Raw genomic sequence first — 12111 nt, forward strand, 5'->3', positions numbered from 1 at the left:
GGTGCTAGAAGTTACATAGGCCCAACAGTGGCGGGGGGGAAAAGCAACTATATCATGTCCCTTGAGAGCAATGATGAATTATTTAATTGATCATAAGTAAAAGTAATTTTAAAAGCAAAAACAAACAACAACAACAAAAAACAAACACACACACACACCACACAACAAGGAAAGAAAAGGAAACAAGATTTAATAGGCACATTAATAAGCACTCTTTCCTTCTTGTTCATGACAAGTGGAAATGATTTAACCCACCAGTAATGTCAAGAGTGGCTTAGTAGGAATGAAAAAGGAACTATAGGATTAAATCTATTCCAGTAAACTGAACTTCAGTTATTAAAAGACCAAGAGTAAATACTGAATGTTGACTCAAAGAATATTTCAGCTAAAGACAAAGCCTTAAAATTATGCAAAAAAAGTGACAGGAAAAAAAAGGAAAAATAGATTAAGAATGATTGTAGCTATGGGACAATACAGCTGAGTAGATATTGTAAAGCTGTCTTCCTGTCTGGATAAAGAATTATCTTTCTGACAGCATAAAGCAGACAGCAGTTAGTCCTACACAGCCATTATATAATCACACCCACACGAAAACACAAGACAGACAAACAGATGCCAAGTATTTTCAGCCTCGTTGCATTTTTCATAGTTGTTTAGAAGAGGTTTTAAGTATACACCTCAGTAGGAATCTTATTAGTTGTTTAAAGACATCTATTCACCCATGCACAAGCTTGGAAGTAACATCATCCTGAAATAAAAATCCATGGAAATGAATTTCTGGCTCACCCGGGTGCCTCAATGCCTGGAGAGGGGTTTCCACCTTGATCTTACCCAGCCAACTCAAACTTCCTCATGTCCCCAGGAGCTCACCAGCAACCAATGGCCTCCAGATTTTGTTGCTTATCAACTGACACTTTCTTCTACCCAAGTAAAACCAAAGCAATGAACAGATTTGGCAGATATCAAGGCTTCAATTTGTTCTGGCAAAACCCAGGTTGGTTGAACTGACTGTTGCAGCTGCACAAGGAAGCACAGATTTGCTCTCATAGCAGATTGAGATAATGGCTACCAGAGCTCTTCTGCATTTCACAGATATCAAATTCATTTGGGAACTTAATTGCTAACATCTCTGAAATGGGGATCATAATTTACCATTTCTGCTGCCTGGCCTCTTCTGCTGGAATATTACTCAGCTTGTTGCACATGCCTTGCAAATCCCACAGGGGCAAGAATAGATCTCCTGGTGTCACCTGCAGAGAGGTCATGGCAGCAGTAATGCCTAAGCACTATACAATACTCAAGTACGGGCAAGCATTGCACAGAGACCTTGGAGAACACCACCTTTGCAAAAATGTTTTCCAATAAAGGTGGCATCCAGGGATGTCCCTTCCACACCCAAATAAGTCTAGCACAACCAGATCATCTTCAGAAGCACTCATCTTCAAACTCCAGCTTCAGGACCAGTGGATTAGTTACCAGGCTGGATAGAATGGCAGCTTTCATATTGCCTTGCTCCTTTCTGCACATGATACAAGTTGTGCACTCCAGTTCTGAGGTCCAGCTCCTGTAGGAACAGTGATGTTCATAGTATCCATCATCATAATTTTCTCCCTTCACCTCCATACCATGCATTAATGAGGTACAGAGTAAATGCTTTGGCAGCATCTACACACTATTCCCTGCAGTTGGTATTTTTTCTTAGCCCGCTCCTAGGTCTGCAGTGGTTCAATTCATTACTTCCACCAGATGCACTACCAGCACACATGACAAGCAGCACTCTGGCTCTGCAGGTGCCAATAGGCTCTCCCACCAACAGCAGATTTCAGAAACACCTCGGCAGCCAATCTCGGGGGGGGGGGGGGGGAAGAGATTTTAAAGATGCTTAAAGATTTTTTTCCATTCTATTAAGCATGTTATAAATTGCCCTCTGCTAGTGGAGATACCGGAAGCTCCCATACATACTAAAGAGCCAATTCAAATAAGTCACCTTAACTGCCTCTTCTTTCATTAAGAAAATACTTAGGGAATTCTACTTCCTGCTGTAAGGTGGCTTCTAGCTAGTATTTACCAGCAATTATTTGAGAAAGAGCCATAGATTCAATTTTATCAAAACTGGACTAAAAAGTTCCCAAAAGATATGTATACAGTGTATGGGACTACAAAATACTAGATATGTTTAATTACCTCAAGATCAAATAACCTTTACTGAGAAGCAAGCATTCCTAAATAATCATTGCACTTTATCAATATACCAGAGATCCCAGGCAATTTGAGATCAACTACTCTCTACTAAATATAGCCATAAAATATCCAAATACCAGCAAAGCCAAATATCCCTATGATGCCTACAGCGTAAAAATAAAATAAAAATATATATCAAGGTCTCAAGCAAAAACAAGAACAGTGTATATTCAGGCTGGCTTGTCTCTGCTGGGAGATGGAAAGTACAAACTTTGGAAGTGAGCATCACTGTTTCATATTACTGCTCAATAAAAGGATAAATACTCTCTTCATTAAATGTCCAACCATTAACAAGTAAAAAAACTTTTTTTCCCCTCCCCCTCTCTTCTCTCCTCTCCTTCCTGAGCTCACTTTCTTTTCAAAGAAAGTCAATTTTATGACAGCTTACTTGGCAGACACAAACAGAAATTGTTCATTTGTCTTGCACACCAAGACATTAGCCCACTAAAAATAATCATATAAGTTCATATTTTACTGGAATAGCTCAACATATAGCTATGGTTCTACTGAAAGGAGACATTCACAGAAATTTGAGTCTACAGCCCTCAGCATTTTCACACTCTTGTTTGAAGATTACAAAATTTTCAGTTAATGCAATACAATTCTAATAACTGTGCAGGAGACGAAGGTACTCTAGATATTTATTTTTCAATGTATGATATTTAATGATAAGAAATAAGGCCTGAAGATCATAAAATATAAAATAGAAATGTAATTCACCAAATAAATATTTGACTGAGAACAAGGCGCATACTAAGCCATACTTCATGGAATTACAATGAAGTTCAGGCACATCAACAGGAAAACCATATTGCTTTATGATTTATAACTTTTGGTCTGTTTAGCAGAAACTGAACCAACTGAAACATAATTTCATCATTAAAGTCTTTCACATCACCAGCTTCCACAAGATCATATAACAGCTTGCTCTCTGTACCTCAACAGATATTCTTCCGAAGGTTATTTCGAAGAGTTTCCACAGTTAATGCTAAAGTATTTAACTGGTAACAAAAGAAGGCAAAGTATTTTCCATCAGTCACTACTGCCTGTGATCCAAAAGGACGAAACACATCTGCTTCATTCCAGAATCCTACAAAATAAAAAGCAATACTAGTTATTTCGGACTCAGAATTCCTACTAGCACACACATCTAAACCCAGATCCCAAAATAAAGAAAAACAGCAGGAACTGCAGCAACCTTTCAGTGTGTGTGTGTGTGGGGGGGGGGGGGGGAATACTGCCTGAAGAACACAAGCATTCCTTGCACAGGCTAACAAAGGTGATATATACTACTGCCTTTCTCATCTTGTAAAAGATCCCTAATGGGTGTTTGTCTTTTACATCAGTCACCTTGTTTTAACAGTGTAATTGCTGCCTGGCTCATAGGGACCTGTGTAGAGAATCTAAATATAAAAGCAATTTGATCTTCTAGGAGGCTTTAAAAATTAGATACTTAAGTTATGAATGCATTAAGCTCTAAAAGAGGGAAAAAGGCTTTTGGCTATCCCACTCTTTTAGAGGACACTGAGTATTTTTTTCATGATAGAAGAAAAGTTTGCATTTCTATGGGCATAACCGGTTAATTTAATTTGCCAGGCAAAACTAAGAAGGTTATGCCAGTAGGAATTCACACTTCAAACAATCCCTGTTGAGCATTAAAGTCCTCCAACACTTTTTATTTACATATTTATGTATGTATATTAGAAAGATTACATTCAATGACACTAGATAGTGATACATTATAGAAAAAAACTTTAGAGATTGAATCATGTTGTTCTCATCATTGCCCTTAGAACTGTAAGCAGCTTTGACGCAGAGACCTAATTGGCTTCAATATTTCGTGTCCACAAAAAAGAATCAAGCTTTAACATAACTGCCATTAGAAACACAATTTGATGAAGAGCCAATAATATACATACGCCAAAGAATTTTCTCCAATCAATTGTTTCAAAACTGATGCAACAGATCAGCAAACCAGCTTCCAGTACCACTAGCTAGCAGTTACAGTTACATGCATTCAGTCATTCAGTTCTCCTCTACACCCCCTTGTCTAATGCTGAGGTCTATTTCACAGGTATTGTAACTTCTAAGTAGGGATCCTGCAGAAAGCAGGAGCAATAAGTGGGAGGAAAAAAAAATCTCAGAAAATATAAAGCATTATTGACCTCTTTACTTCCTAGACACAGAGTTTCTAATAGAACATAAATGGATATATTTAGAAAGCACGCTAGGATAAATAAGAGAAGCTTGTTCTTGCTAAAGTAGCAGTTTATGATTCAGAAGACATTTCTCTATTTTAGACTAAGAAAAAAAATCAGGCAAGCAACAAAAAACTTACCATATTCTTCTGCATTTCCAATAGACATTCCTACCAATTGCAAATAATTAGAAAAGCATACCAAAAGTCCTTGTAGCAACCCTACTTAATGCATGGTTTTCAGAAGCAGAAGCATTAGAAGATAGAAGAAGGGCTATAGAGCATGATAATTGGCATTCATCACCAGAAAGATTTTTATAAATTGCCTGTCTCACCTTGATACATTGCTTATGCTGCTGTCCAGGCAAAGAGACTTGCAAAACCATTAGCTTGATAAGTAACTTCCATTCGATCTTAAAGATTTACATTTAAGAACCTTTGCCTTTTTAGTTAAAAAAAAAAAAAAGAAAAGAAAAAAGAAAAGAAAAACTTGCTATGGAAAATATCCACACCTCTAGAAGTTGTTTTGGTACACGGATCTGGAGGTGTGGGTGATTGTCTATCTGAAGCCACACAGGATCGACTCTACTTTTTTGGTGTCCTTGAGCAGCAACTTCCTCACCATGAGGTCAATAATAATTAACCTCGGGATTCAAGCCGGAAACAAAGGGGGAAGCAGTGGTCATCCATTTGTGTATAAAACTGTCCCAACTGCTGCTTTGTTGATGCAGTAAAACTGAACAATCAAAGCATTTCTGCACACCATGAGTTTTACAGAGTGAGGGGAAGTACTAGCTATGTTTGACACCACCCAGCTCAGCCAGTGACACTGCTGTGGGGTTCACAGATCAGCCCACCCGCCCAGGGCCCCTCTCCTCTCCCACCCCTGCTCCGCACCAAGGGAGGAAACAGCCAACAGCGGGTTGTGGTGGCAGAGGGAAGCAGCAAGCAAGGAGACGAGCTGCGTGAGAAAGGGCCCGGGCGTGTGGTCCTGGTCGCGGTAGAAAAACAGCCGCTTCTTGTTCTGGTAGAAGCTCTCCTGCAGGAGAACGTCACAGGCGAGCGAGGGCAGCTCGCCCGGGTCCACGCCCGGGGCCGCCTCTGCCACGGGCTGCGGCGCCGCAGCTGCACCTCCCAGCTCCGGGGCTCCCGCGGGCTCTGAAACAGCCGCCCCCGTCCCTCCGCCGCCCCTCCAGGCTCCGAAGCTCCCGTGAGGACAGCCCCAGCACGAAGACAGCCTTGGTGAAGCTCTAGTACAAGCGGTCAGCGTTGAGAGTGAAGATCTGCGAATAAATCACGTATATGGGCCGCTCGGAAATATGATCGATCGCTGGAAGTCACGTGGACAAACCAGCCTTCCAATCGCGGGGCTCCTGAGAGGATCAGCGCGCAGCCGGGAAAAAAAGGGACGAGTCCTTCCTGCGCGTCACGCCGCCGGAACGGCTGCACCGCTCAGGCGCCGCGGCGCGGGTTGTGCGCATGCGCAGTGCGCGCCTTCCCCGCCCTCAGGGGGCGGGAACTACAGTTCCCGAAGTGCAGAGCGGCAGGGGGTTGGTTGGCTGGGCCTGTTTGCCATTTGTTCCCTGAGCTGCGCCCCCGGTTTGTTTCTCATCAGTATAAAATTAATGTAACAAAGCAGGAGTGCTTACTGCTGTTAGTCTGTAATCCCAGTAATCACCCGCACACTCAACCTGGTGGTTTAAAAGCAAGCTTTATTAGCCGGCCGGCAGCGGACCTCTTACAGTTGGTCCTGAGATCTGCACTGTCTGAGGAGTTCGTGTTTTTATAGACAACTGCAACTCCCTCATATGTTATTTGCGGCTACCAGTTCTTCACGGCTGATTCCCCTTTCACAATCCCCTTTCACAATTTCTCGCACAGAATTTTCTTAATCTTATCTCGTGGCTGCAGCAAGAGCAGGATGTGGTATCCTGTTAGTTCTTGTTCTTGACAGCTCTTACCTAAGGCAGCATAAGTAGCAAGCTATGCTTACAGAAGCAGATGGCAAGGTTAACTGTAGGTCACACAGCCTATGCCTTATACTTCTTAAGTGTGCAAGCTTTTTACAGAAGCAGAAAGCATGCTACCCTGTTACCCTTTATAGGCCTTACACTTCTCTGAACTGGGCAGTGGCAAAATCTGACCTTCGTGATCCAACCTCCACCTCGAGCTCCATCTTTAACCAGCTAATGACTTACCTGGTCACTGTCCATTTTTTTTTTTGGCCCCTTGTAGGGACGAAATAGTTAATATAGAGTGTAATAATAAGCTAGTCAATACTTAGTCTCAAAGTGCAGGAATTCTTGATAAATGGCAGGACAGGTGACTCTGCATGGAGGGGTTGCCTATCTACAAAGACTCCTGATATATGGCAAGATGGGATGGTCTGCATGGAGGGGTTGCTTATCCAGAGGTGTCCCAGTCGGCAATAAAATATAGATAACATTGACATGAAAGCAGAACAGGAAAACGGGAGGGGGGACATTTTTGGGGTAAAAACAGTATAAAAGAGGGACGACCGAAACAGTCGGGGTCCGTGGTGTGACCCTTGCGTGGGAAAGCCCGGACCCCAGCTAGCTGGTAATACTTATTATCTTTCTCCTATTATTAAAAAGCACAATATATTGATGGTGTTTGCCTCTTTCTCCGTCAATTCAAAAACCGGACCTAACACCCTCAGCATTAGTCAGGAGGACTTCAGGAGAAGCTCCTCATGTTGCAGTGGAGCAATCACAGTGCACACAGAATGCAGCCTTGCTCTCCTGCATTCAGGAAGAAGCTTTTTGGACAGAAGTAATTTTATGCATCATCACTCTCAGGAGGTAATTAGGACCCTAAGCATTGAAATGTCATTCACTCTAAACCACAGAAATCTTTCTAAAATAAAAAAGAGACTCTCTGAACTGCTTGAAAACGGACTCTGAAGCATGGAAATTTTACTGAGGACAAAATTTTAGGCAGACTAAGAACTATAGCAGAAATAGAAGACACTATTTACAAAATCTGAAAAAGCATGGATATGTATGAATCAGTCCAGGATCAATGAAACAGAAGTCAGCCTCTTTTTCTCTGCATACATGAAAGTAAAGATTGAGGTGGTCTGTTCTGTTTACTATAGAAAATACTGATTTTTACTGGCTAAAAGTTACCCACAGTATAAAGTATATACTGAAGTAACAGACAGAAACTGCATAGTTTTTGAAGCTGACTTTAATGAAAATAATTCTACTATACTAAAATGTGATTTATTACGACAGTTGATTATGAAACTACAAGTAAGCTAAAATAGGCATGCTGACACTTCAAGTAGTAGTAGTACAGTTATTCCTTGAGATAGGTGGAAAAGCTGAAGGTGTTGCTCTTTGGGGGTCAGATAAAATTTACTATTCTTTTTTATTTTTCTTTTCTTTACTTGATCCCTCCTAGTATTTGGTAAAGATTTGTGTGTGTGCATTTCTGTGGCATTTCTACACTTCCTGAACTGTCTGAAGCATTTAGAATGACTGGGAGCAGGGGAATTATGACTGGAAGTAGTATAGCAGGCATTTATATCACAGATACTCTACTCCCTTTCATTAGCACTGCAGTTGTTTTGGGGAGGATTTTCAGAGTACATGACAAAGATTGAAACAGAGGGTAATAAGTAAGATAGAATTAATCAAAAAGTGAACAAAAGCTTTACTTACATTAAGATTAATAGTGAATTTACAAATCATAGAATCATAGAATGCTTAAGGTTGGAAGGGACCTCTAGAGATCACCTAGTCCAACCCCCCTGCACACGCAGGGTCACCTAGAGCATGTGGCACAGGACTACATCCAGTGGGTTTTGAAGATCTCCAGAGAGGGAGATTCCACAACCTCTCCTGGCAACCTGCTCCAGTGCTCTGTCACACTCACTGTTAAGAAATTTTAACTTAAGTTCCTGTGGAACTTTTGGTGCTTCAGTTTGTGGCCATTACCTCTAGTTCTGTCGGTGGCCACCAGTGAAAAGAGGCCAGCACCATTCTCCTCACTCCCTCCCTTGAGGTACTTATAGAAACTGATCAGATCCCCTCTCAACCTTCTCTTCTCCAGGCTGAACAGGCCCAGCTCCCTCAGTCTCTCCTCACAGGGCAGATGTTCCAGGCCCCTGATCATCCGTGTAGCCCTGTGCTGGACTCTCTCCAGCAGCTCCACATCCCTCTTGTACTGTGGAGCCCAGAAATGGACACAATACTCCAGATGTGGCCTCACCAGGGCTGAGTAGAGGGGCAGGATCACCTCCCTCGACCTGCTGGAGACACTCTTCTTAATGCACCCCAGGATCCCATTGGCCTTCTTGGCCACAAGGGCACACTGCTGCCTCATGGTCAACTTGTCATCCACCACGACACCCAGGTCCCTCTCTGCAGAGCTGCTCTCCAGAAGGTCAGTCCCCAGCCTGTACTGGTGTCTGGGGTTATTCCTCCCCAGGTGCAGGACCTTGCACTTGGCCTTGTTCAATTGCACGAGGTTTTTCACCGCCCAGTTGTCCAGTCTGTCCAGGTCCCTCTGGATGGCAGCGCAGCCCTCTGGGGTATCAGCTACTCCTCCCAGTTTGGTATCATCAGCAAACTTGCTGAGGGAGCACTCTGTGCCTTCATCCAGGTCATTGATGAATAAATTGAACAGGACTGGACCAAGGACTGACCCCTGGGGGACCCCGCTAGCTACAGGCCTCCAACTAGACTTGGCACCACTGATCACCACTCTCTGGGCCCTGCCATCCAGCCAGTTGTTAATCCACCTCAGCATCCACTCATCTAACCCACACTGCCGGAGCTTGCCCAGGAGGACGCTGTGAGGGACAGTGTCAAAAGCCTTGCTGAAATCCAGATATATGACATCCACCGCTCTCCCGTCTTCTACCCAGCCGGTCATTTCATCATAGAAGGCTATCAGGTTAGTCAAGCATGATTTCCCCTTGGTGAACCCATGCTGACCACTTCTGAGCACCTTCTTATCCTCCACATGTTTGGAGACAACAGCCAGGATGAGCTGCTCCATCACTTTTCCAGGGAGAGAGGTGAGGCTCACCGGCCTGTGTTGCAGCTTGGAGCGGGTCAGGAATGCCAGACAGCAACTTCCTAGAAGCTGGAACTGACTTCGTTTATTAGCTTTTCATGCAGTACATTTATATGATTCTTAACAATTAGTGATGTAATTACACAGGCTCCTAATTGGTAGACAATGATCTAACTCAGACCCTTACAGCCCCCCTTACTTGTTTAGCTCATCCTTTTAGTTCAACAGCTCTTTTATTCCCTCTGACCTTGGTCTACTTTCTTATCTCCTAGTTAGCACTCCCTTTGTTCTTTCACTGAAACCTGAAGGCTGGAATTGAGCAGGCCTGCTGGGCAGCCATGTACGCGGCTCTCTAGCCATCCCTCTACAATTCCCCCTTTTTCTTTTGTACCAGCAAGGCCTGCTTAGTAGTACAGGACACTTCTTCCTCTCATGATGTTCTGCAGGCTCACACTTCCCACCGCTAGGGTACCAGCTGTTTGCCTGCTACATCTGATGTATGTGAGGTTGCTTCCAGCTAAGGCCTCTCCCATTTTCTCTGTCACCCATCCGATTTCAGAAACCAAGCATAGATAATTACTCTTGAGGTAACACTCGTCGGCAGGATACTGAGACTGAGTATTCTCTTGAGTTAGCAGATTAGAGGGTTGCTGACAGACTCCCAACTCGGCAGGCGTCCCCGCAGAGACAACGTGGGTCTCAGTGTTAGGAGTCTCACCGCCCCCCCCCTTTACGCTCTGCTTTATCTGTTTAAGCCCGGTGCATCCTGTCACGTAGGGCCAGTACGTGCCAGCAGGCAGACCGGGGCGGGTGGACAAACTCCACCTTCAGTCACATAACCTTCCCTCCTGGTCGTGCAGGTGCGCATACCAGTAAGTGGTCGCAACCGTCAGTCTGAGGGTCTTGCCTTTCTCATCTCCTCCCTCTCGGGTGTTTGACCTTCAAACTAATTTAGAGGATGTTTGCAGTTAAGTTGGCTACAAGCCCGGTTGAGCAGCCGCCTTCAGCTGCTTTTGGAGGAGGTCGGCTCTGAGCCTGGCTGGGCAGCCGCCTCCGCGCTCCTTATCTCTCAACCCGGGCAGGCAAACATCTTCTTTCTCAAGGTCTTAGGTTCTGTTTTGTACAACAGTTTTATGATTCTACGGATCGTACAAGTTTCCAGCCTTCAACCATACCTCATGTCAGCATCAATATACATAGGATGAAACACATGATAAAGAGGAACATAGCAAATAGAAATACTAGCCCTACTAGCGGTTGCTATCCTCGTCTAAAGCATTACAATTCTTCAACCCCCACTTTAAAAGAGAAATCAAATCCCCCCTTTTCTTTAGATTAGGTGACCCCGGGAAGCAAGCCAGCCTTGAGGCGTCAGATTCGGATTGCGTGAAAAAGCAGTTAATAACCGTGACATTAAAGCGCGCAAACAGGTACAAGCAATCATTAAGCCAATTACAAACAACAGTCCCCATAGTAACAACATTAACAACGATTTCATCAACGATTTTATCCGTCCCCCAATTCCTAACCAGTCCGTTAGTCCATCTAGACCGAAGAATCCCACATCCTTTGTTACTTTCTCTGTATGCTTGGTCAGGTCGTGGAGCTGTTGATGTATCGCCGCTGAATGATCCTTCAAGTCCATACAGCACATGCCGTCAAAGTCCTGACACCCATGTCCGTGAGCAAGAAGCAGGAAATCAATAGCGGCACGGTTTTGTAATACAGCGTGTTGTACCTGGGTTAAATCATCTGACAATTCGCTAAGCACCATACTGGTTGCGTTTGCCTGCTTGACTGCCCAGCATGCAAGATGTTCAATATTCCTGTGGGCTCGGGCGGCTGACACCCCAGGACCGAAGAAAGACGCCACTATCACCTCCCAATCATTCCATAAATCAACATCATCAATGCAATCACTGCTTATAGCAACCTTTGTACTTCTTCGTCGCCTAACTGCTATTTTCCGGCTCCCAGGAGGCCCGTGGGGCCATATCATACTAAGGCGACCGATTGTGCAAGGTCCTCCCATGGGCTGGGCTGGAATGCCAGCCCAGGCTCGATTTCCAGATATAAGGAAATATCCAGGAGGAAGTTTACGAGGCAGAGCATTACCTTTAACCTCAGGGACTGACCCGGCGCACCAGTTTTCCCAACTTAACCTGTTTCCAATCGGGTTTACAGGGGTGGTGTTATTGGATAAGCGGAGTGGATAAGGCAGTGGTACTGCCGTGGCGCTAGTATTTAAAAAAATGCAAGCAGTAGCATTAAGAGAATCTAGTAGCTCAAACTCCTGTGGGGGGTTATCCATATCCAGCTGACCGTTAACCCACTGGTCGAACTGCGACATCACGACAGACATGTTCTTATAGTCACACCAGCTGCTACTTGCGTTCTTACAACTATCATCATAGTGAGCCGCAAAAACCACCGCTTCGCTATCGTTAAGTGGGACCCCTACCAAACAGGTCACAAAGGGTGTGCTGGGTGTCGCTAAGCTAGCACAAAATTGTGTAGTATTTAGCTCTCTGGCCAATGTTACCCAGATATTTTGCCGAGGGTCGAACAGCCGTGGGTGGAGTACCGAAGCCTCCCACTCACAGACATTAAGGCCCACGAGAATCAGC

At 44.1% G+C, this 12111-nt stretch overlaps 1 pseudogene across 1 annotated transcript; it reads right to left on the reverse strand.

The window, feature by feature from the left end:
- Positions 1-2940: 2940 nt before the first annotated feature.
- Positions 2941-11834, reverse strand: LOC104580436 (large ribosomal subunit protein mL65-like; annotated as a pseudogene). Its single transcript, XR_015913305.1, has 4 exons — positions 11600-11834; positions 5338-5768; positions 4774-5098; positions 2941-3331 (listed from the first exon to the last, which is right to left on the reverse strand). The product of XR_015913305.1 is annotated as a large ribosomal subunit protein mL65-like (transcript).
- Positions 11835-12111: the final 277 nt, after the last annotated feature.

The sequence above is a fragment of the Tinamus guttatus genome, unplaced genomic scaffold, assembly GCF_059628265.1.
Source record: "Tinamus guttatus ecotype Peru unplaced genomic scaffold, ASM5962826v1 Tinamus_guttatus_pri_ptg000196l, whole genome shotgun sequence".
Taxonomy (NCBI): domain Eukaryota; kingdom Metazoa; phylum Chordata; class Aves; order Tinamiformes; family Tinamidae; genus Tinamus; species Tinamus guttatus.